Raw genomic sequence first — 26953 nt, 5'->3', positions numbered from 1 at the left:
TTGGAAATATATTTCTTTGCTTGCTATGAATCAGTTAATACTGAGGCACGATATTTTGCTGTGCTAGTGCACTTTTTTGAATGTATCAAAGTACATAAGACATATTGATATTGGAACAAGTAAACACAGAAACAAAGACTGTGTCTAAAAAACCATTCCAAAGTTTTAGGAAGGAAGGATTATTATAGAATTCTGAGACTGCCTGATACAAGAAGAAAGTGGTTTAGGCAGATTCACATCATTTGACTTAACACACTCATTCTATATAAAAGAATTTAATCTCCAAGACTGGCAAGCCGAATTTTTAACAGGAACACTACTACGCAAATCAAAGAGCACTTCTGTTGTCATGCTATGTACTAACTGCCAGACACTTGTTTGCTTTACAAAATATGCATTAATTTATCAAATTACCCCGCAAAATAAACAAAACTGAAGAAAACCTATGCATTTAAAGTGGTTAGGATTTGTCAAAGAAAAAATAGAAAAGGTTCAAAAGTAGCAAATCCAATTTTTGGTTCTTCAGAAACAAGCTCATTTCAGGTAAAAGCTATTAGCTACTGCTATGTAAAGAAAATACAATTGATAATGTTCAGTGTTACAAATAAGAACTAATTTTGAAAAGTTAACTAGTGGATTTCATGATGGCATGACTACATGAGCGGATGAGGAAAATGCTTGATGTCATCTACCTTAAGGTCAGCAGAGACTTGGACATAGTCCCCATCATATCCTTCTTTTCAAATTCAAAATGTGTGGATTTGAAAGGTGGACTGATGAACAAAGTTTAGTCTAGTCATACCTTGAGAGTGGTGGTCATTGGCTCAATGTCTGGCTAGAGAAGTAACAAGTGGTGCTCCTCAGGGGTCGCTCTTTAATATCTTCAGCAGTGACATTGACAGTGGGATCAAGTACATTCTCATCAAGTTTGTGGATGACAGCAAGCTATGTGATAAGGTGAAGATGACTGAGGGATGGGATGCCACTGAGAGAGACTTAGCCAGCCTTTGTCAGTGGGACAAGGAGAAGCTCATGAGGTTCAAAAAATCCAAGTGCAGGGTACTGCACATGGGTAATGGCAACCAACCCCTTGTATCAGCACAAGTTGAAGGATGTCAGGACAGAGAACAGCCCTGCCACAATGGGCATAGGGATACTAGGAAATAGCAAGTGGACATGAAGTAGCAGTGTGTACCCTCACAGCCCAGAAAGCCACTCCTGTCCTGGACTGCACCAAAAGAATCGTGGTCAGCAGGTCAAGGTAGATGATCCTGCCCCTCTGCTCTGCCTTGGTGAGACCACATCTGGAGTACTCCATCCTGAATGCAACCCTAGCATACTGCTGACCGTCCCTGTTTTGTATCGTCAAAAAAGTGTTACTATTGCCATGAAGTGACATATTACCTTTCATTAACCCTTACCTTTCCGAGATGATTGTGTTTTTTCTCCTTTTGTGACATCCATTCGTCACCCTCTCAGTTGGAGGACTGATAGGATTGAGATCTTACTTCTTCACAAGTGATCTTACTTCTTTAGAAGTTTAAAGCAACTATTTCTTCTTCCTGGTGATTATAGCGATAGTGAATCTTTCAACTGAAATGTAAAACTCGGGGGTGTTGTAGAATAAATAGAGTAGATATGCTAAGCCAGTTTAAGTGACAACACTTTTCGGGAAGAGAGGATAAAGATAAGGAATGAAGCAAGTCATTAATCTGAGCAAAAGTGAAAAAAAAAAAAACATCAGGGGAGCAGAAAAATGAATAGATAGGGCACGCACAAATCAATAGCAGGACTGTCATTAAACTCAAAAGGAGGCAAGTTTTGTTCCCTAAAGAAGGACAATTTTTGCAATGACCCTCATTGTCCACTTTGCATCATATCTCTTTGAAATTCTAGGCCCCTTTCTTCCATCTTGAATGCAGGATTGCATATATGCAATACTGTGAAACAAGAACATTCTGCCTCTAAAACAATTTTGCTCACACTTCCACCTGCTCACCCTGCCACATCATCTGCCTCCTGGAGCAGCCCAGCCTGGCCAAGGGGTGGATGGGGCCAGGCTGAATGAATGAATGAATGAATGAATGAATGAATGAATGAATGAATGAAGGAATGAATGAATGGGGCCTTATGCATACTTCTAGAATTAGTCCAAGCACAGTAATTTTTTTTCCCTACAGGTTAAAGACTGCTGATTAGCTGCTTACTTTTTAGAAAGTTCTCTGTCCTTAGTATTTACACGAGTCTTTTTCTGACCTGCCGTAAGCCCGTTAGTCCAAACCAGATAAGGAGTCTAATTTTACAGCTGGAGATAGTGTAACACTGTTACTAGTTGATACTTGCTATGTCATTGCATTCTAGGATTATGTAATAAACAAAAGAACTGCCTCATAGATGAGAAGGACTTATTAATTACAATGCAGTAGTGATCTTGTTTTTGGTGTTATTATTGCATATGTATATCTGCCTTTGCATTGTTAGTTCTAGAAGATACTGTCTACAGGTATTGCTGACAATTAAAAAAAAAAAATAAAAAATTACAATTCTTATTTATTCTTGGAAATATATTTCTTTGCTTGCTATGAATCAGTTAATACTGAGGCACGATATTTTGCTGTGCTAGTGCACTTTTTTGAATGTATCAAAGTACATAAGACATATTGATATTGTAACAAGTAAACACAGAAACAAAGACTGTGTCTAAAAAACCATTCCAAAGTTTTAGGAAGGAAGGATTATTATAGAATTCTGAGACTGCCTGATACAAGAAGAAAGTGGTTTAGGCAGATTCACATCATTTGACTTAACACACTCATTCTATATAAAAGAGTTTAATCTCCAAGACTGGCAAGCCGAATTTTTAACAGGAACATTACTACGCAAATCAAAGAGCACTTCTGTTGTCATGCTATGTACTAACTGCCAGACACTTGTTTGCTTTACAAAATATGCATTAATTTATCAAATTACCCCGCAAAATAAACAAAACTGAAGAAAACCTATGCATTTAAAGTGGTTAGGATTTGACAAAGAAAAAATAGGAAAGGTTCAAAAGTAGCAAATCCAATTTTTGGTTCTTCAGAAACAAGCTCATTTCAGGTAAAAGCTATTAGCTACTGCTATGTAAAGAAAATACAATTGATAATGTTCAGTGTTACAAATAAGAACTAATTTTGAAAAGTTAACTAGTGGATTTCATGATGGCATGACTACATGAGCGGATGAGGATAATTCTTGATGTCATCTACCTTAAGGTCAGCAGAGACTTGGACATAGTCCCCATCATATCCTTCTTTTCAAATTCAAAATGTGTGGATTTGAAAGGTGGACTGATGAACAAAGTTTAGTCTAGTCATACCTTGAGAGTGGTGGTCATTGGCTCAATGTCTGGCTAGAGAAGTAACAAGTGGTGCTCCTCAGGGGTCGCTCTTTAATATCTTCAGCAGTGACATTGACAGTGGGATCAAGTACATTCTCATCAAGTTTGTGGATGACAAAAAGCTATGTGATAAGGTGAAGATGACTGAGGGATGGGATGCCACTGAGAGAGACTTAGCCAGCCTTTGTCAGTGGGACAAGGAGAAGCTCATGAGGTTCAAAAAATCCAAGTGCAGGGTACTGCACATGGGTAATGGCAACCAACCCCTTGTATCAGCACAAGTTGAAGGATGTCAGGACAGAGAACAGCCCTGCCACAATGGGCATAGGGATACTAGGAAATAGCAAGTGGACATGAAGTAGCAGTGTGTACCCTCACAGCCCAGAAAGCCACTCCTGTCCTGGACTGCACCAAAAGAATCGTGGTCAGCAGGTCAAGGTAGATGATCCTGCCCCTCTGCTCTGCCTTGGTGAGACCACATCTGGAGTACTCCATCCTGAATGCAACCCTAGCATACTGCTGACCGTCCCTGTTTTGTATCGTCAAAAAAGTGTTACTATTGCCATGAAGTGACATATTACCTTTCATTAACCCTTACGTTTCCGAGATGATTGTGTTTTTTCTCCTTTTGTGACATCCATTCGTCACCCTCTCAGTTGGAGGACTGATAGGATTGAGATCTTACTTCTTCACAAGTGATCTTACTTCTTTAGAAGTTTAAAGCAACTATTTCTTCTTCCTGGTGATTATAGCGATAGTGAATCTTTCAACTGAAATGTAAAACTCGGGGGTGTTGTAGAATAAATAGAGTAGATATGCTAAGCCAGTTTAAGTGACAACACTTTTCGGGAAGAGAGGATAAAGATAAGGAATGAAGCAAGTCATTAATCTGAGCAAAAGTGAAAAAAAAAAAAAAAAACATCAGGGGAGCAGAAAAATGAATAGATAGGGCAGGCACAAATCAATAGCAGGACTGTCATTGAACTCAACAGGAGGCAAGTTTTGTTCCCTAAAGAAGGACAATTTTTGCAATGACCCTCATTGTCCACTTTGCATCATATCTCTTTGAAATTCTAGGCCCCTTTCTTCCATCTTGAATGCAGGATTGCATATATGCAATACTGTGAAACAAGAACATTCTGCCTCTAAAACAATTTTGCTCACACTTCCACCTGCTCACCCTGCCACATCATCTGCCTCCTGGAGCAGCCCAGCCTGGCCAAGGGGTGGATGGGGCCAGGCTGAATGAATGAATGAATGAATGAATGAATGAATGAATGAATGAATGAATGAATGAATGAATGAATGGGGCCTTATACATACTTCTAGAATTAGTCCAAGCACAGTAATTTTTTTTCCCTACAGGTTAAAGACTGCTGATTAGCTGCTTACTTTTTAGAAAGTTCTCTGTCCTTAGTATTTACACGAGTCTTTTTCTGACCTGCCGTAAGCCCGTTAGTCCAAACCAGATAAGGAGTCTAATTTTACAGCTGGAGATAGTGTAACACTGTTACTAGTTGATACTTGCTATGTCATTGCATTCTAGGATTATGTAATAAACAAAAGAACTGCCTCATAGATGAGAAGGACTTATTAATTACAATGCAGTAGTGATCTTGTTTTTGGTGTTATTATTGCATATGTATATCTGCCTTTGCATTGTTAGTTCTAGAAGATACTGTCTACAGGTATTGCTGACAATTAAAAAAAAAAAATAAAAAATTACAATTCTTATTTATTCTTGGAAATATATTTCTTTGCTTGCTATGAATCAGTTAATACTGAGGCACGATATTTTGCTGTGCTAGTGCACTTTTTTGAATGTATCAAAGTACATAAGACATATTGATATTGTAACAAGTAAACACAGAAACAAAGACTGTGTCTAAAAAACCATTCCAAAGTTTTAGGAAGGAAGGATTATTATAGAATTCTGAGACTGCCTGATACAAGAAGAAAGTGGTTTAGGCAGATTCACATCATTTGACTTAACACACTCATTCTATATAAAAGAGTTTAATCTCCAAGACTGGCAAGCCGAATTTTTAACAGGAACATTACTACGCAAATCAAAGAGCACTTCTGTTGTCATGCTATGTACTAACTGCCAGACACTTGTTTGCTTTACAAAATATGCATTAATTTATCAAATTACCCCGCAAAATAAACAAAACTGAAGAAAACCTATGCATTTAAAGTGGTTAGGATTTGACAAAGAAAAAATAGGAAAGGTTCAAAAGTAGCAAATCCAATTTTTGGTTCTTCAGAAACAAGCTCATTTCAGGTAAAAGCTATTAGCTACTGCTATGTAAAGAAAATACAATTGATAATGTTCAGTGTTACAAATAAGAACTAATTTTGAAAAGTTAACTAGTGGATTTCATGATGGCATGACTACATGAGCGGATGAGGATAATGCTTGATGTCATCTACCTTAAGGTCAGCAGAGACTTGGACATAGTCCCCATCATATCCTTCTTTTCAAATTCAAAATGTGTGGATTTGAAAGGTGGACTGATGAACAAAGTTTAGTCTAGTCATACCTTGAGAGTGGTGGTCATTGGCTCAATGTCTGGCTAGAGAAGTAACAAGTGGTGCTCCTCAGGGGTCGCTCTTTAATATCTTCAGCAGTGACATTGACAGTGGGATCAAGTACATTCTCATCAAGTTTGTGGATGACAGCAAGCTATGTGATAAGGTGAAGATGACTGAGGGATGGGATGCCACTGAGAGAGACTTAGCCAGCCTTTGTCAGTGGGACAAGGAGAAGCTCATGAGGTTCAAAAAATCCAAGTGCAGGGTACTGCACATGGGTAATGGCAACCAACCCCTTGTATCAGCACAAGTTGAAGGATGTCAGGACAGAGAACAGCCCTGCCACAATGGGCATAGGGATACTAGGAAATAGCAAGTGGACATGAAGTAGCAGTGTGTACCCTCACAGCCCAGAAAGCCACTCCTGTCCTGGACTGCACCAAAAGAATCGTGGTCAGCAGGTCAAGGTAGATGATCCTGCCCCTCTGCTCTGCCTTGGTGAGACCACATCTGGAGTACTCCATCCTGAATGCAACCCTAGCATACTGCTGACCGTCCCTGTTTTGTATCGTCAAAAAAGTGTTACTATTGCCATGAAGTGACATATTACCTTTCATTAACCCTTACGTTTCCTAGATGATTGTGTTTTTTCTCCTTTTGTGACATCCATTCGTCACCCTCTCAGTTGGAGGACTGATAGGATTGAGATCTTACTTCTTCAGAAGTGATCTTACTTCTTTAGAAGTTTAAAGCAACTATTTCTTCTTCCTGGTGATTATAGCGATAGTGAATCTTTCAACTGAAATGTAAAACTCGGGGGTGTTGTAGAATAAATAGAGTAGATATGCTAAGCCAGTTTAAGTGACAACACTTTTCGGGAAGAGAGGATAAAGATAAGGAATGAAGCAAGTCATTAATCTGAGCAAAAGTGAAAAAAAAAAAAAAAAACATCAGGGGAGCAGAAAAATGAATAGATAGGGCAGGCACAAATCAATAGCAGGACTGTCATTGAACTCAACAGGAGGCAAGTTTTGTTCCCTAAAGAAGGACAATTTTTGCAATGACCCTCATTGTCCACTTTGCATCATATCTCTTTGAAATTCTAGGCCCCTTTCTTCCATCTTGAATGCAGGATTGCATATATGCAATACTGTGAAACAAGAACATTCTGCCTCTAAAACAATTTTGCTCACACTTCCACCTGCTCACCCTGCCACATCATCTGCCTCCTGGAGCAGCCCAGCCTGGCCAAGGGGTGGATGGGGCCAGGCTGAATGAATGAATGAATGAATGAATGAATGAATGAATGAATGAATGAAGGAATGAATGAATGGGGCCTTATACATACTTCTAGAATTAGTCCAAGCACAGTAATTTTTTTTCCCTACAGGTTAAAGACTGCTGATTAGCTGCTTACTTTTTAGAAAGTTCTCTGTCCTTACACGAGTCTTTTTCTGACCTGCCGTAAGCCCGTTAGTCCAAACCAGATAAGGAGTCTAATTTTACAGCTGGAGATAGTGTAACACTGTTACTAGTTGATACTTGCTATGTCATTGCATTCTAGGATTATGTAATAAACAAAAGAACTGCCTCATAGAAGAGAAGGACTTATTAATTACAATGCAGTAGTGATCTTGTTTTTGGTGTTATTATTGCATATGTATATCTGCCTTTGCATTGTTAGTTCTAGAAGATACTGTCTACAGGTATTGCTGACAATTAAAAAAAAAAATAAAAAATTACAATTCTTATTTATTCTTGGAAATATATTTCTTTGCTTGCTATGAATCAGTTAATACTGAGGCACGATATTTTGCTGTGCTAGTGCACTTTTTTGAATGTATCAAAGTACATAAGACATATTGATATTGTAACAAGTAAACACAGAAACAAAGACTGTGTCTAAAAAACCATTCCAAAGTTTTAGGAAGGAAGGATTATTATAGAATTCTGAGACTGCCTGATACAAGAAGAAAGTGGTTTAGGCAGATTCACATCATTTGACTTAACACACTCATTCTATATAAAAGAATTTAATCTCCAAGACTGGCAAGCCGAATTTTTAACAGAAACACTACTACGCAAATCAAAGAGCACTTCTGTTGTCATGCTATGTACTAACTGCCAGACACTTGTTTGCTTTACAAAATATGCATTAATTTATCAAATTACCCTGCAAAGTAAACAAAACTGAAGAAAACCTATGCATTTAAAGTGGTTAGGATTTGACAAAGAAAAAATAGAAAAGGTTCAAAAGTAGCAAATCCAATTTTTGGTTCTTCAGAAACAAGCTCATTTCAGGTAAAAGCTATTAGCTACTGCTATGTAAAGAAAATACAATTGATAATGTTCAGTGTTACAAATAAGAACTAATTTTGAAAAGATAACTAGTGGATTTCATGATGGCATGACTACATGAGCGGATGAGGAAAATGCTTGATGTCATCTACCTTAAGGTCAGCAGAGACTTGGACATAGTCCCCATCATATCCTTCTTTTCAAATTCAAAATGTGTGGATTTGAAAGGTGGACTGATGAACAAAGTTTAGTCTAGTCATACCTTGAGAGTGGTGGTCATTGGCTCAATGTCTGGCTAGAGAAGTAACAAGTGGTGCTCCTCAGGGGTCGCTCTTTAATATCTTCAGCAGTGACATTGACAGTGGGATCAAGTACATTCTCATCAAGTTTGTGGATGACAGCAAGCTATGTGATAAGGTGAAGATGACTGAGGGATGGGATGCCACTGAGAGAGACTTAGCCAGCCTTTGTCAGTGGGACAAGGAGAAGCTCATGAGGTTCAAAAAATCCAAGTGCAGGGTACTGCACATGGGTAATGGCAACCAACCCCTTGTATCAGCACAAGTTGAAGGATGTCAGGACAGAGAACAGCCCTGCCACAATGGGCATAGGGATACTAGGAAATAGCAAGTGGACATGAAGTAGCAGTGTGTACCCTCACAGCCCAGAAAGCCACTCCTGTCCTGGACTGCACCAAAAGAATCGTGGTCAGCAGGTCAAGGTAGATGATCCTGCCCCTCTGCTCTGCCTTGGTGAGACCACATCTGGAGTACTCCATCCTGAATGCAACCCTAGCATACTGCTGACCGTCCCTGTTTTGTATCGTCAGAAAAGTGTTACTATTGCCATGAAGTGACATATTACCTTTCATTAACCCTTACCTTTCCGAGATGATTGTGTTTTTTCTCCTTTTGTGACATCCATTCGTCACCCTCTCAGTTGGAGGACTGATAGGATTGAGATCTTACTTCTTCAGAAGTGATCTTACTTCTTTAGAAGTTTAAAGCAACTATTTCTTCTTCCTGGTGATTATAGCGATAGTGAATCTTTCAACTGAAATGTAAAACTCGGGGGTGTTGTAGAATAAATAGAGTAGATATGCTAAGCCAGTTTAAGTGACAACACTTTTCGGGAAGAGAGGATAAAGATAAGGAATGAAGCAAGTCATTAATCTGAGCAAAAGTGAAAAAAAAAAAAAAAAAATCAGGGGAGCAGAAAAATGAATAGATAGGGCACGCACAAATCAATAGCAGGACTGTCATTAAACTCAACAGGAGGCAAGTTTTGTTCCCTAAAGAAGGACAATTTTTGCAATGACCCTCATTGTCCACTTTGCATCATATCTCTTTGAAATTCTAGGCCCCTTTCTTCCATCTTGAATGCAGGATTGCATATATGCAATACTGTGAAACAAGAACATTCTGCCTCTAAAACAATTTTGCTCACACTTCCACCTGCTCACCCTGCCACATCATCTGCCTCCTGGAGCAGCCCAGCCTGGCCAAGGGGTGGATGGGGCCAGGCTGAATGAATGAATGAATGAATGAATGAATGAATGAATGAATGGGGCCTTATACATACTTCTAGAATTAGTCCAAGCACAGTAATTTTTTTTCCCTACAGGTTAAAGACTGCTGATTAGCTGCTTACTTTTTAGAAAGTTCTCTGTCCTTAGTATTTACACGAGTCTTTTTCTGACCTGCCGTAAGCCCGTTAGTCCAAACCAGATAAGGAGTCTAATTTTACAGCTGGAGATAGTGTAACACTGTTACTAGTTGATACTTGCTATGTCATTGCATTCTAGGATTATGTAATAAACAAAAGAACTGCCTCATAGAAGAGAAGGACTTATTAATTACAATGCAGTAGTGATCTTGTTTTTGGTGTTATTATTGCATATGTATATCTGCCTTTGCATTGTTAGTTCTAGAAGATACTGTCTACAGGTATTGCTGACAATTAAAAAAAAAAATAAAAAATTACAATTCTTATTTATTCTTGGAAATATATTTCTTTGCTTGCTATGAATCAGTTAATACTGAGGCACGATATTTTGCTGTGCTAGTGCACTTTTTTGAATGTATCAAAGTACATAAGACATATTGATATTGGAACAAGTAAACACAGAAACAAAGACTGTGTCTAAAAAACCATTCCAAAGTTTTAGGAAGGAAGGATTATTATAGAATTCTGAGACTGCCTGATACAAGAAGAAAGTGGTTTAGGCAGATTCACATCATTTGACTTAACACACTCATTCTATATAAAAGAATTTAATCTCCAAGACTGGCAAGCCGAATTTTTAACAGAAACACTACTACGCAAATCAAAGAGCACTTCTGTTGTCATGCTATGTACTAACTGCCAGACACTTGTTTGCTTTACAAAATATGCATTAATTTATCAAATTACCCCGCAAAATAAACAAAACTGAAGAAAACCTATGCATTTAAAGTGGTTAGGATTTGTCAAAGAAAAAATAGGAAAGGTTCAAAAGTAGCAAATCCAATTTTTGGTTCTTCAGAAACAAGCTCATTTCAGGTAAAAGCTATTAGCTACTGCTATGTAAAGAAAATACAATTGATAATGTTCAGTGTTACAAATAAGAACTAATTTTGAAAAGTTAACTAGTGGATTTCATGATGGCATGACTACATGAGCGGATGAGGAAAATGCTTGATGTCATCTACCTTAAGGTCAGCAGAGACTTGGACATAGTCCCCATCATATCCTTCTTTTCAAATTCAAAATGTGTGGATTTGAAAGGTGGACTGATGAACAAAGTTTAGTCTAGTCATACCTTGAGAGTGGTGGTCATTGGCTCAATGTCTGGCTAGAGAAGTAACAAGTGGTGCTCCTCAGGGGTCGCTCTTTAATATCTTCAGCAGTGACATTGACAGTGGGATCAAGTACATTCTCATCAAGTTTGTGGATGACAGCAAGCTATGTGATAAGGTGAAGATGACTGAGGGATGGGATGCCACTGAGAGAGACTTAGCCAGCCTTTGTCAGTGGGACAAGGAGAAGCTCATGAGGTTCAAAAAATCCAAGTGCAGGGTACTGCACATGGGTAATGGCAACCAACCCCTTGTATCAGCACAAGTTGAAGGATGTCAGGACAGAGAACAGCCCTGCCACAATGGGCATAGGGATACTAGGAAATAGCAAGTGGACATGAAGTAGCAGTGTGTACCCTCACAGCCCAGAAAGCAAAATATCTCTTGGCTCACTTAAATACTGTCCTTGCCCTGTAAGTTTTAGCAAGTCACTTAAATTAGTGGTTGTAACACAATGAAAAGCACGACAGTGATAGCAGAGTAGCAAGACCCCAGGCTGCAGTGAGTGAAAACTTGCTAAACAGAGCAGTCATGGAGACAGAAAGAAGGAAAAAAAAACCTGCTTATCCTTGGAAGGCCTCAGCTATGCAGGGATCTCCAGATGAGATACCCTCACCTCCACTGCCAACACTTAAATGAGGTCTGGGAAGAGGAAGATCCTGTCAATACCCATACTGGTCATTCATGTGCACTGCATACACTTCAGCTCCCCTGGCTTGGCCCTGCCCCATCTATTCATTTTTCTGCTCCCCTGATTTTTTTATTTTTTTTTTCACTTTTGCTCAGATCAATGACTTGCTTCATTCCTTAACTTTATCCTCTCTTCCCGAAAAGTGTTGTCAGCAGGTCACTTAAACTGGCTTAGCATATCTACTCTATTTATTCTACAACACCCCTGAGTTTTACATTTCAGTTGAAAAATTCACTATCTCTATAATAACCTGGAAGAAGAAATAGTTGCTTTAAACTTCTAAAGAAGTAAGATCACTTGTGAAGAAGTAAGATCTCAATCCTATCAGTCCTCCAACTGAGAGGGTGACGAATGGATGTCACAAAAGGAGACAAAACACAATCATCTCGGAAAGGTAAGGGTTAATGAAAGGTAATATGTCACTTCATGGCAATAATAACACTTTTCTGATCATACAAAACAGGGACGGTCAGCAGTATGCTAGTGTTGCATTCAGGATGGAGTACTCCAGATGTGGTCTCACATCTGAGTGCCCATGTCTATGGGAGTGCAGACAGGGCTAGGCTCTGGGAGTTATATGCTCATATTCTGAATCCAGAAGGCCTACCGTCTGTTTCAGTAGTTCTCTAAAAGTATCGGACTTACCGTGCGAATGAAATGCCGTTTCTGCAGTGAGAAGCAGCAAGATGAGTATTTCATGGTCTCTGCTGCCATCTATTGTCACTTATTGGTACTAACAATTCTTGTTGGGATTCTCTTCATAACGGGAAACAGCACTTATGTACTATACTGTTGCAGGGACTTCAGAAGCTTGCTTCCTGTGACAAACCTAACTGCAGCTTTTCCATCTTTGAGTATGTACTGGGGATTATTGCCAAGCCCCAAGTAGGGGTATGAAAGAACAACAAAGGAATTCCATGAATTGTTATGGGCTGTGGATATATCCAGTTCTGCTTACTAATTTAAAAATAAAAATAAAATTAAAAAAACAAAAATTCTATGCTTTGTGGAAAGCAGCATCTTCTCTTGAAATCTTATCTGTCTTAGGAAAAAACACCTTTGTTTCTCAGCTTTGGTGCTGTCTTGTTCTTGATATGCTTTGTGAATTAACATGACAGTTTTCTAATGACAGCTCTCTCCCACGATCATCCCAGCGAACATGTGCTGCATCAACACAGGAATCTTCCTGAATTTCATTTCTCTATGTGCAGATTTCCAGAAGAGTGCAATGGAACCAGCAACAGGTTTTGCAAGAATGGGACTTATTTATTTCTCTGATCCATACTCCAATAATATTATTGTGTAAATAAATATGAAGCTTGAATTTTGCCAAGTTTTGAACTTTGAATGGACTTTGGCCTGTTTAAAGAAAGAATGTTCCTGAGCCTTTTCAGCATCACCAATCATCCGGCTTGCCTGGGTGGCATTAGCTGAAGAGTCATTGTCTTGGGCTGAAGATAACGTGTCCTTAGTATACATGAGTAACAAAGCTTCTTAGTAACGTATGACTAAAACATAAAATGAGAAAGCATAACACTAGTGGGAATCTGGACCTTGCTTTTGTGAAGGGAATGCATCAGTGTCTGATTCAAGGGAAGCAGTTGCAATTTTGAAGGAGTTCTCCAGGTGTTTGCCAGAGGTTTTTGATGAAATATTGCTCTGTCTCTGGGGCTATAACCTTGTTTTTCCCTGTTTGTGTTAAAGGCAGATTTACAATTCGCAATCAGTTAATATTGTTTGATCCTTAATTTCAGTTTTATTTACTTTCTTGCCAGAGTAACCTGGCATGTACAAGAATTTATGTCTTCCTACTTGTTTTCTCGGGCCGTATTCAATTAATCCCAAAAAGTAAGCCATTATTGGTGTGTTTATTGGGGATTGGCTGCTTCTGTTGTTACAAAATCATCTACGGGCAGTAAGATGCACCCGCGTGGATATCATCCACGAAAGATAAACTTCTTTATCCTGCTCTCCTAGCTGTAATTTAACCAGTGGAACTGCTAGGGTAGACTTCCCAAATTCTCATCCTTCATTTATGCAAGCAGAAATTGTCCCCTCTTTCTCAGTAATTTACGCATTACTTTCATTCCGATGGGGAAGAGCTCTCTCTGGGCTCTTCCAGCCCCCCCTTCCCCATTTCTCTCTGAGTGGATCCCTGGATCCTACGGCCCTACTCCAGTGCCGTGACACTAACAGCTGCTGTTATTCCCAGTTTACCTCCTCCTCTCCAGAGGCTCCCAGTACCAACACTGGGATTCTCTCTGCAGAGGCTAGTCTCACTTCCAGTGCCCTGCCCTCTCCTCTCACCTCCCCCTTTGCAAGTAATGCTGTTTGCAGCAGAAGTCTCCGGCTGCAGCTCACTCTCTCACACCAAGTTCTGCTCGCGGGGAAACGGTGTGGGGGGTTGCACCAGCACCAGCACTGATTAACTCACTTTCTCTTTAACCCTTTTTCCTTTGTCGCACCCTCAGTTACACTTCCACATACCCTCCATTCTACTTCTGTATACCAGTAACAATTACCTTTCTTATACCACCAAAACAGTTTGTCTCATTCCTTTCAAAATCCACAAATCAAACCGCACAATTCTTCAACTTCCACAAACATCCAGCACTTGGTCTCTCCTGATTAGGTACTCAATTAGAAAACTGGTCCCACTATTCCCTTTATGTTCCTAGTTTCTTATTTAATATTCCCCCGGGCGCTCCTGCAACACCCTTCCAATGTGACAACATACACCTGAGAGGTGTTTTGTTCGTTTTTCTGTTTGTCTGGTTTGGTATTTCTTCTGGTGTGAGAGCAACCTCTCCACCACCGAATAACTAACTAACTAACTAACACTTGAGGAGCATACACATACATTATGGAATTTCGAGCGACCATTCTTTGTAGTGTGGTTCTCTGTGGCTCCACTTCTGTGTTTTGTGATGACAAGGGTAGAAGGGAAAAGCCTCTCTTAAAGAGGCAGCTGGAGATTCGAGGAGCGACAGATGCTGTGCTCTCAGGGAGCACTTTGGAAGAAGTCGGGAGAGATCCTTTCTGGACTGCGCAGTAAATAACCCCCTGCGGAGGAAAGGCAGCAGGCTGAATTCGGACGTTCTGGGCTTCAGAACGGCACAACTTCGCTCTCACGGCTCGGAAGTGGCACTCGCGGTGAACTGCTCCGGAGCGATTGCCGTTGCTGCCCGAGAATCGCGCTTATCGCCGACTGCGGCTTTCAGCCTCCAGCCGCGGTGTCTTGTTAAACCGTACCCGAGAAAGCGCGACTGCAGCCGGGGGCTTTTCTCCGATCTGCGGGCTCTTCTCCGCACATCCGAAAGGAGCGGTTTGGACTTCGCCGTGCGTACATCTATGCAGAATGAACTACGCCTGGCTCTGAATGTTGTGTCCGTGCCTTCATTTCGAGCCACAATTCTTTGTAGTGTGGTTCTCTGTGGCTCCACTTCTGTGTTTTGTGATGACAAGGGTAGAAGGGAAAAGCCTCTCTTAAAGAGGCAGCTGGAGATTCGAGGAGCGACAGATGCTGTGCTCTCAGGGAGCACTTTGGAAGAAGTCGGGAGAGATCCTTTCTGGACTGCGCAGTAAATAACCCCCTGCGGAGGAAAGGCAGCAGGCTGAATTCGGACGTTCTGGGCTTCAGAACGGCACAACTTCGCTCTCACGGCTCGGAAGTGGCACTCGCTCCGGAAGCGGCACTTGCTCCGCAGCGCAACTGGTCCGGAGCGCCTGCTGTTGCTGACCGAGTAGCGGTACTCTCCAGCTGCCTCTTTAAGAGAGGCTTTTCCCTTCTACCCTTGTCATCACAAAACACAGAAGTGGAGCCACAGAGAACCACACTACAAAGAATTGTGGCTCGAAATGAAGGCACGGACACAACATTCAGAGCCAGGCGTAGTTCATTCTGCATAGATGTACGCACGGCGAAGTCCAAACCGCTCCTTTCGGATGTGCGGAGAAGAGCCCGCAGATCGGAGAAAAGCCCCCGGCTGCAGTGGCGCTTTCTCGGGTACGGTTTAACAAGACACCGCGGCTGGAGGCTGAAAGCCGCAGTCGGCGATAAGCGCGATTCTCGGGCAGCAACGGCAATCGCTCCGGAGCAGTTCACCGCGAGTGCCACTTCCGAGCCGTGAGAGCGAAGTTGTGCCGTTCTGAAGCCCAGAACGTCCGAATTCAGCCTGCTGCCTTTCCTCCGCAGGGGGTTATTTACTGCGCAGTCCAGAAAGGATCTCTCCCGACTTCTTCCAAAGTGCTCCCTGAGAGCACAGCATCTGTCGCTCCTCGAATCTCCAGCTGCCTCTTTAAGAGAGGCTTTTCCCTTCTACCCTTGTCATCACAAAACACAGAAGTGGAGCCACAGAGAACCACACTACAAAGAATGGTCGCTCGAAATTCCATAATGTATGTGTATGCTCCTCAAGTGTTAGTTAGTTAGTTAGTTATTCGGTGGTGGAGAGGTTGCTCTCACACCAGAAGAAATACCAAACCAGACAAACAGAAAAACGAACAAAACACCTCTCAGGTGTATGTTGTCACATTGGAAGGGTGTTGCAGGAGCGCCCGGGGGAATATTAAATAAGAAACTAGGAACATAAAGGGAATAGTGGGACCAGTTTTCTAATTGAGTACCTAATCAGGAGAGACCAAGTGCTGGATGTTTGTGGAAGTTGAAGAATTGTGCGGTTTGATTTGTGGATTTTGAAAGGAATGAGACAAACTGTTTTGGTGGTATAAGAAAGGTAATTGTTACTGGTATACAGAAGTAGAATGGAGGGTATGTGGAAGTGTAACTGAGGGTGCGACAAAGGAAAAAGGGTTAAAGAGAAAGTGAGTTAATCAGTGCTGGTGCTGGTGCAACCCCCCACACCGTTTCCCCGCGAGCAGAACTTGGTGTGAGAGAGTGAGCTGCAGCCGGAGACTTCTGCTGCAAACAGCATTACTTGCAAAGGGGGAGGTGAGAGGAGAGGGCAGGGCACTGGAAGTGAGACTAGCCTCTGCAGAGAGAATCCCAGTGTTGGTACTGGGAGCCTCTGGAGAGGAGGAGGTAAACTGGGAATAACAGCAGCTGTTAGTGTCACGGCACTGGAGTAGGGCCGTAGGATCCAGGGATCCACTCAGAGAGAAATGGGGAAGGGGGGGCTGGAAGAGCCCAGAGAGAGCTCTTCCCCATCGGAATGAAAGTAATGCGTAAATTACTGAGAAAGAGGGGACAATTTCTGCTTGCATAAATGAAGGATGAGAATTTGGGAAGTCTACCCTAGCAGTTCCACTGGTTAAATTACAGCTAGGAGAGCAGGATAAAGAAGTTTATCTTTCGTGGATGATATCCACGCGGGTGCATCTTACTGCCCGTAGATGATTTTGTAACAACAGAAGCAGCCAATCCCCAATAAACACACCAATAATGGCTTACTTTTTGGGATTAATTGAATACGGCCCGAGAAAACAAGTAGGAAGACATAAATTCTTGTACATGCCAGGTTACTCTGGCAAGAAAGTAAATAAAACTGAAATTAAGGATCAAACAATATTAACTGATTGCGAATTGTAAATCTGCCTTTAACACAAACAGGGAAAAACAAGGTTATAGCCCCAGAGACAGAGCAATATTTCATCAAAAACCTCTGGCAAACACCTGGAGAACTCCTTCAAAATTGCAACTGCTTCCCTTGAATCAGACACTGATGCATTCCCTTCACAAAAGCAAGGTCCAGATTCCCACTAGTGTTATGCTTTCTCATTTTATGTTTTAGTCATACGTTACTAAGAAGCTTTGTTACTCATGTATACTAAGGACACGTTATCTTCAGCCCAAGACAATGACTCTTCAGCTAATGCCACCCAGGCAAGCCGGATGATTGGTGATGCTGAAAAGGCTCAGGAACATTCTTTCTTTAAACAGGCCAAAGTCCATTCAAAGTTCAAAACTTGGCAAAATTCAAGCTTCATATTTATTTACACAATAATATTATTGGAGTATGGATCAGAGAAATAAATAAGTCCCATTCTTGCAAAACCTGTTGCTGGTTCCATTGCACTCTTCTGGAAATCTGCACATAGAGAAATGAAATTCAGGAAGATTCCTGTGTTGATGCAGCACATGTTCGCTGGGATGATCGTGGGAGAGAGCTGTCATTAGAAAACTGTCATGTTAATTCACAAAGCATATCAAGAACAAGACAGCACCAAAGCTGAGAAACAAAGGTGTTTTTTCCTAAGACAGATAAGATTTCAAGAGAAGATGCTGCTTTCCACAAAGCATAGAATTTTTGTTTTTTTAATTTTATTTTTATTTTTAAATTAGTAAGCAGAACTGGATATATCCACAGCCCATAACAATTCATGGAATTCCTTTGTTGTTCTTTCATACTTGGGGCTTGGCAATAATCCCCAGTACATACTCAAAGATGGAAAAGCTGCAGTTAGGTTTGTCACAGGAAGCAAGCTTCTGAAGTCCCTGCAACAGCATAGTACATAAGTGCTGTTTCCCGTTATGAAGAGAATCCCAACAAGAATTGTTAGTACCAATAAGTGACAATAGATGGCAGCAGAGACCATGAAATACTCATCTTGCTGTATCTCACTGCAGAAACGGCATTTCATTCGCACGGTAAGTCCGATACTTTTAGAGAACTACTGAAAGAGACGGTAGGCCTGCTGGATTCAGAATATGAGCATATAACTCCCAGAGCCTAGCCCTGTCTGCACTCCCATAGATATGGGCACTCAGATGTGAGACCACATCTGGAGTACTCCATCCTGAATGCAACACTAGCATACTGCTGACCGTCCCTGTTTTGTATGATCAGAAAAGTGTTATTATTGCCATGAAGTGACATATTACCTTTCATTAAACCTTACATTTCCGAGATGATTGTGTTTTGTCTCCTTTTGTGACATCCATTCGTCACAATCTCAGTTGGAGGACTGATAGCATTGAGATCTTATTTCTTCACAAGCGATCTTACTTCTTTAGAAGTTTAAAGCAACTATTTCTTCTTCCTGGTGATTATAGCGATAGTGAATTTTTCAACTGCAATGTAAAACTCGGGGGTGTTATAGAATAAATAGAGTAGATATGCTAAGCCAGTTTAAGTGACAACACTTTTCGGGAAGAGAGGATAAAGTTAAGGAATGAAGCAAGTCATTAATCTGAGCAAAAGTGAAAAAAAAAAAAAAAATCAGGGGAGCAGAAAAATGGATAGATGGGGCAGGCACAAATCAATAGCAGGACTGTCATTGAAATCAACAGGAGGCAAGTTTTGTTCCCCAAAGAAGGACAATTTTTGCAATGACCCTCATTGTCCACTTTGCATCATATCTCTTTGAAATTCTAGGCCCCTTTCTTCCATCTTGAATGCAGGATTGCATATCTGTAATTCTGTGAAACAAGAACATTCTGCCTCTAAAACAATTTTGCTCACACTTCCGCCTGCTCACCCTGCCACATCATCTGCCTCCTGGAGCAGCCCAGCCTGGCCAAGGGATGGATGAGACTGATCAATTTCCTCAAATTATGAGCCACACTGATATTACTGATAAATACAAACGTTCAGATAATAGATGCAAAATATATTATATTGCATAAACATCATCTTTAAATGATATAAAAAATTAGTCTCACCATCTTATTTGTCTGATAAATTGACAAATAATTTAGAAGGACATGGAAGAAGATGAATGGGCGAAACACATCCATCTGTTCCAATAACAAGTAAAGTGCTGTAAGTTTCCCTTGAATTTGTCGAATAACCTGCACAGATCTTCAAAAAACATTGTGAATTCTAACCAAAATGTATCTGTTACAGAGGGATTAAACCATTATAAGTATATATAGTATAAAGTACATACAGTACTAAACATTTTGAAAAAGGCAATGAAAAATGAAAATTTGTATAGAATTAAAATTGAGATTTTGAAGTAGTGAGTGAATGGTAATCAAAGAAATAAAGTGAAAATTTAGATTTTGTTGAATCCCAGGGAGTATACTCATGCAGGCAGTCCAGTTCGCTAATGTAGCTATCATTTCATATGGTCCTAAACTAAACCCATATGGTCCTAAACCCTAAACCCAACCCTAACCCTACCGTAAACCTAACCCTACCCTAATCCTAACCCTAATCCTAACCCTAACCCTAACCCATACCCTAACACTTACCCTAACCCTAACACTAACCCTAACCCTAAACCTAACCGTAACCCTAACCCTAACCCTAAACGAAACCCTAACCCTTACCTTAACCCTAACCCTAACCCTAACCCTAACTCTAACCCTAACCCTAACATTACCCTAACCCTAACCCTAACCCTACCCTAACCCTAACCCTAACCCTAACCCTACCCTTAACCCAATCCTAAAACTAACCCTAACCCTAAACCTAACCCCAACCCTAAACCTACCTTAACCCTAACCCTACCCTAACCCTACCCTAAACCCAAACCTAACCCTAACAATAACCCTAATCCTAAACCTAACCCTAACCCTAACCCTAACCCTAACCCTAACCCTAACCCTAAACCTACTCCTAACCCAAATCCTAAACCTAACCCTAACCCTAACCTTAACGACAACCCTAATCCTACCTTAACCCTAAACCCAACCCTAACCCTACCCTAAACCTAACCCTAACCCTAACCCTAACCCTAACCCTAACCGTAACCCTACTCCTAACCCAAATCCTAACCCTAACCCTAACTTTAACCTAACCCTAACCCTAACCCTAACCCTAACCCTAACCCTACCCTAACCCTGACCCTAACCCTAACCGTAACCCTACCCTAACCCTACCCATACCCCTACCCCTAACCGTAACCCTAACCCTACCCTAACCCCAACCCTAACCCTAACCCTAACCCTAACCCTAACCCTAACCCTAACCCTAACCCTAACCCTAACCCTAACCCTAACCCTAAACCTAACCCCAACCCAAAACCCAACCCTAACCCTAACCCTTACCCTAACCCTAATCCTAACTGTAACCCTAACCCTAACACTTACACTAACCCTAATCATAAATGTAACCCTAACCCTAATCCTAACCCTACCCTAACCCTAACCCTAACCCTAACCCTAACCCTAACCCTACCCTAACCCTAACCCTAACCCTAAACCTAACCGCACCCTAACCCTAACCCTAACCCTAACCCTAACCCTAACCCTAACCCTAACCCTAACCCTAACCCTAACCCTAACCCTACCCTAACCCTAACCCTTACCCTAACCCTAACCCTAACCCTAACCCTACCCTAACCCTAACCCTAACCCTAACCCTACCCTAACCCTAACCCTAACCCTAACCCTAACCCTAACCCTAACCCTAATTATTCGTCAATTTATCAGAATAACAGTACTATACATTTTGAAAAATTCAATGAAAAATGAAAATTTGTATAGAATTGAAATTGAGATTTTGAAGTTGTGAGTGAATGGTAATCAAAGAAATAAAGTGAAAATTTAGATTTTGTTGAATCCCAGGGAGTATACTCATGCAGGCAGTCCAGTTCGCTAATGTAGCTGTCTTTTCATATGGTCCTAAACTTCTACATTAGATTCAGTTGTTGCTTGCCTGCTTGTAGTCAGAACTCCAGAGAGATTTCCCTTTGGAATGTTAAAAATTGAGTTCTCCTGAATCAGCTTCCACAAAACAAATGTTCCTCATACAAACTTCCTCACACAAGGCTACTTTGTAAGAAGAAAAAAGATTAAATACAAGGCAAAATATCTCCTGGCTCACTTAAATACTGTCCTTGCCCTGTAAGTTTTAGCAAGTCACTTAAATTAGTGGTTGTAACACAATGAAAAGCACGACAGTGATAGCAGAGTAGCAAGACCCCAGGCTGCAGTGAGTGAAAACTTGCTAAACAGAGCAGTCATGGAGACAGAAAGAAGGAACAAAAAACCTGCTTATCCTTGGAAGGCCTCAGCTATGCAGGGATCTCCAGATGAGATACCCTCACCTCCACTGCCAACACTTAAATGAGGTCTGGGAAGAGGAAGATCCTGTCAATACCCATACTGGTCATTCATGTGCACTGCATACACTTCAGCTCCCCTGGCTTGGCCCTGCCTTACTACTAGGTGCTCAATCACTGTTTCAAGCCCAAGAGATGGGGCTGTCTACAGGTATTGCTGACAATTAAAAAAAAAAAATAAAAAATTACAATTCTTATTTATTCTTGGAAATATATTTCTTTGCTTGCTATGAATCAGTTAATACTGAGGCACGATATTTTGCTGTGCTAGTGCACTTTTTTGAATGTATCAAAGTACATAAGACATATTGATATTGTAACAAGTAAACACAGAAACAAAGACTGTGTCTAAAAAACCATTCCAAAGTTTTAGGAAGGAAGGATTATTATAGAATTCTGAGACTGCCTGATACAAGAAGAAAGTGGTTTAGGCAGATTCACATCATTTGACTTAACACACTCATTCTATATAAAAGAATTTAATCTCCAAGACTGGCAAGCCGAATTTTTAACAGAAACACTACTACGCAAATCAAAGAGCACTTCTGTTGTCATGCTATGCACTAACTGCCAGACACTTGTTTGCTTTACAAAATATGCATTAATTTATCAAATTACCCCGCAAAATAAACAAAACTGAAGAAAACCTATGCATTTAAAGTGGTTAGGATTTGACAAAGAAAAAATAGGAAAGGTTCAAAAGTAGCAAATCCAATTTTTGGTTCTTCAGAAACAAGCTCATTTCAGGTAAAAGCTATTAGCTACTGCTATGTAAAGAAAATACAATTGATAATGTTCAGTGTTACAAATAAGAACTAATTTTGAAAAGTTAACTAGTGGATTTCATGATGGCATGACTACATGAGCGGATGAGGAAAATGCTTGATGTCATCTACCTTAAGGTCAGCAGAGACTTGGACATAGTCCCCATCATATCCTTCTTTTCAAATTCAAAATGTGTGGATTTGAAAGGTGGACTGATGAACAAAGTTTAGTCTAGTCATACCTTGAGAGTGGTGGTCATTGGCTCAATGTCTGGCTAGAGAAGTAACAAGTGGTGCTCCTCAGGGGTCGCTCTTTAATATCTTCAGCAGTGACATTGACAGTGGGATCAAGTACATTCTCATCAAGTTTGTGGATGACAGCAAGCTATGTGATAAGGTGAAGATGACTGAGGGATGGGATGCCACTGAGAGAGACTTAGCCAGCCTTTGTCAGTGGGACAAGGAGAAGCTCATGAGGTTCAAAAAATCCAAGTGCAGGGTACTGCACATGGGTAATGGCAACCAACCCCTTGTATCAGCACAAGTTGAAGGATGTCAGGACAGAGAACAGCCCTGCCACAATGGGCATAGGGATACTAGGAAATAGCAAGTGGACATGAAGTAGCAGTGTGTACCCTCACAGCCCAGAAAGCCACTCCTGTCCTGGACTGCACCAAAAGAATCGTGGTCAGCAGGTCAAGGTAGATGATCCTGCCCCTCTGCTCTGCCTTGGTGAGACCACATCTGGAGTACTCCATCCTGAATGCAACCCTAGCATACTGCTGACCGTCCCTGTTTTGTATCGTCAGAAAAGTGTTACTATTGCCATGAAGTGACATATTACCTTTCATTAACCCTTACGTTTCCTAGATGATTGTGTTTTTTCTCCTTTTGTGACATCCATTCGTCACCCTCTCAGTTGGAGGACTGATAGGATTGAGATCTTACTTCTTCAGAAGTGATCTTACTTCTTTAGAAGTTTAAAGCAACTATTTCTTCTTCCTGGTGATTATAGCGATAGTGAATCTTTCAACTGAAATGTAAAACTCGGGGGTGTTGTAGAATAAATAGAGTAGATATGCTAAGCCAGTTTAAGTGACAACACTTTTCGGGAAGAGAGGATAAAGATAAGGAAAGAAGCAAGTCATTAATCTGAGCAAAAGTGAAAAAAAAAAAAAAAAATCAGGGGAGCAGAAAAATGAATAGATAGGGCAGGCACAAATCAATAGCAGGACTGTCATTAAACTCAAAAGGAGGCAAGTTTTGTTCCCTAAAGAAGGACAATTTTTGCAATGACCCTCATTGTCCACTTTGCATCATATCTCTTTGAAATTCTAGGCCCCTTTCTTCCATCTTGAATGCAGGATTGCATATATGCAATACTGTGAAACAAGAACATTCTGCCTCTAAAACAATTTTGCTCACACTTCCGCCTGCTCACCCTGCCACATCATCTGCCTCCTGGAGCAGCCCAGCCTGGCCAAGGGATGGATGAGACTGATCAATTTCCTCAAATTATGAGCCACACTGATATTACTGATAAATACAAACGTTCAGATAATAGATGCAAAATATATTATATTGCATAAACATCATCTTTAAATGATATAAAAAATTAGTCTCACCATCTTATTTGTCTGATAAATTGACAAATAATTTAGAAGGACATGGAAGAAGATGAATGGGCGAAACACATCCATCTGTTCCAATAACAAGTGAAGTGCTGTATGTTTCCCTTGAATTTGTCGAATAACCTGCACAGATCTTCAAAAAACATTGTGAATTCTAACCACAATGTATCTGTTACAGAGGGATTAAACCATTATAAGTATATATAGTATAAAGTACATACAGTACTAAACATTTTGAAAAAGGCAATGAAAAATGAAAATTTGTATAGAATTAAAATTGAGATTTTGAAGTAGTGAGTGAATGGTAATCAAAGAAATAAAGTGAAAATTTAGATTTTGTTGAATCCCAGGGAGTATACTCATGCAGGCAGTCCAGTTCGCTAATGTAGCTATCATTTCATATGGTCCTAAACTAAACCCATATGGTCCTAAACCCTAAACCCAACCCTAACCCTACCGTAAACCTAACCCTACCCTAATCCTAACCCTAATCCTAACCCTAACCCTAACCCATACCCTAACACTTACCCTAACCCTAACACTAACCCTAACCCTAAACCTAACCGTAACCCTAACCCTAACCCTAAACGAAACCCTAACCCTTACCTTAACCCTAACCCTAACCCTAACCCTAACTCTAACCCTAACCCTAACATTACCCTAACCCTAACCCTAACCCTACCCTAACCCTAACCCTAACCCTAACCCTACCCTTAACCCAATCCTAAAACTAACCCTAACCCTAAACCTAACCCCAACCCTAAACCTACCTTAACCCTAAACCCAAGCCTAACCCTACCCTAAAGCTAACCCTAACCCTACCCTAACCCTACCCTAAACCCAAACCTAACCCTAACAATAACCCTAATCCTAAACCTAACCCTAACCCTAACCCTAACCCTAACCCTAACCCTAACCCTAACCCTAACCCTAACCCTAAACCTACTCCTAACCCAAATCCTAAACCTAACCCTAACCCTAACCTTAACGACAACCCTAATCCTACCTTAACCCTAAACCCAACCCTAACCCTACCCTAAACCTAACCCTAACCCTAACCCTAACCCTAACCCTAACCCTAACCCTAACCCTAACCCTAACCCTAACCGTAACCCTACTCCTAACCCAAATCCTAACCCTAACCCTAACTTTAACCTAACCCTAACCCTAACCCTAACCCTAACCCTAACCCTAACCCTAACCCTAACCCTACCCTAACCCTGACCCTAACCCTAACCGTAACCCTACCCTAACCCTACCCATACCCCTACCCCTAACCGGAACCCTAACCCTACCCTAACCCCAATCCTAACCCTAACCCTAACCCTAACCCTAACCCTAACCCTAACCCTAACCCTAACCCTAAACCTAACCCCAACCCAAAACCCAACCCTAACCCTAACCCTTACCCTAACCCTAATCCTAACTGTAACCCTAACCCTAACACTTACACTAACCCTAATCATAAATGTAACCCTAACCCTAATCCTAACCCTACCCTAACCCTAACCCTAACCCTAACCCTAACCCTAACCCTACCCTAACCCTAACCCTAACCCTAAACCTAACCGCACCCTAACCCTAACCCTAACCCTAACCCTAACCCTAACCCTAACCCTAACCCTAACCCTAACCCTAACCCTAACCCTACCCTAACCCTAACCCTTACCCTAACCCTAACCCTAACCCTAACCCTACCCTAACCCTAACCCTAACCCTAACCCTACCCTAACCCTAACCCTAACCCTAACCCTAACCCTAACCCTAACCCTAACCCTAATTATTCGTCAATTTATCAGAATAACAGTACTATACATTTTGAAAAATTCAATGAAAAATGAAAATTTGTATAGAATTGAAATTGAGATTTTGAAGTTGTGAGTGAATGGTAATCAAAGAAATAAAGTGAAAATTTAGATTTTGTTGAATCCCAGGGAGTATACTCATGCAGGCAGTCCAGTTCGCTAATGTAGCTGTCTTTTCATATGGTCCTAAACTTCTACATTAGATTCAGTTGTTGCTTGCCTGCTTGTAGTCAGAACTCCAGAGAGATTTCCCTTTGGAATGTTAAAAATTGAGTTCTCCTGAATCAGCTTCCACAAAACAAATGTTCCTCATACAAACTTCCTCACACAAGGCTACTTTGTAAGAAGAAAAAAGATTAAATACAAGGCAAAATATCTCCTGGCTCACTTAAATACTGTCCTTGCCCTGTAAGTTTTAGCAAGTCACTTAAATTAGTGGTTGTAACACAATGAAAAGCACGACAGTGATAGCAGAGTAGCAAGACCCCAGGCTGCAGTGAGTGAAAACTTGCTAAACAGAGCAGTCATGGAGACAGAAAGAAGGAACAAAAAACCTGCTTATCCTTGGAAGGCCTCAGCTATGCAGGGATCTCCAGATGAGATACCCTCACCTCCACTGCCAACACTTAAATGAGGTCTGGGAAGAGGAAGATCCTGTCAATACCCATACTGGTCATTCATGTGCACTGCATACACTTCAGCTCCCCTGGCTTGGCCCTGCCTTACTACTAGGTGCTCAATCACTGTTTCAAGCCCAAGAGATGGGGCTGTCTACAGGTATTGCTGACAATTAAAAAAAAAAAATAAAAAATTACAATTCTTATTTATTCTTGGAAATATATTTCTTTGCTTGCTATGAATCAGTTAATACTGAGGCACGATATTTTGCTGTGCTAGTGCACTTTTTTGAATGTATCAAAGTACATAAGACATATTGATATTGGAACAAGTAAACACAGAAACAAAGACTGTGTCTAAAAAACCATTCCAAAGTTTTAGGAAGGAAGGATTATTATAGAATTCTGAGACTGCCTGATACAAGAA

This window comes from Lagopus muta, chromosome 5 (genome assembly GCF_023343835.1).
Source record: "Lagopus muta isolate bLagMut1 chromosome 5, bLagMut1 primary, whole genome shotgun sequence".
In the NCBI taxonomy this organism is placed as follows: domain Eukaryota; kingdom Metazoa; phylum Chordata; class Aves; order Galliformes; family Phasianidae; genus Lagopus; species Lagopus muta.
The sequence above is the reverse complement of the archived record's forward strand: the minus strand, read 5'-3'. Positions refer to the sequence as shown.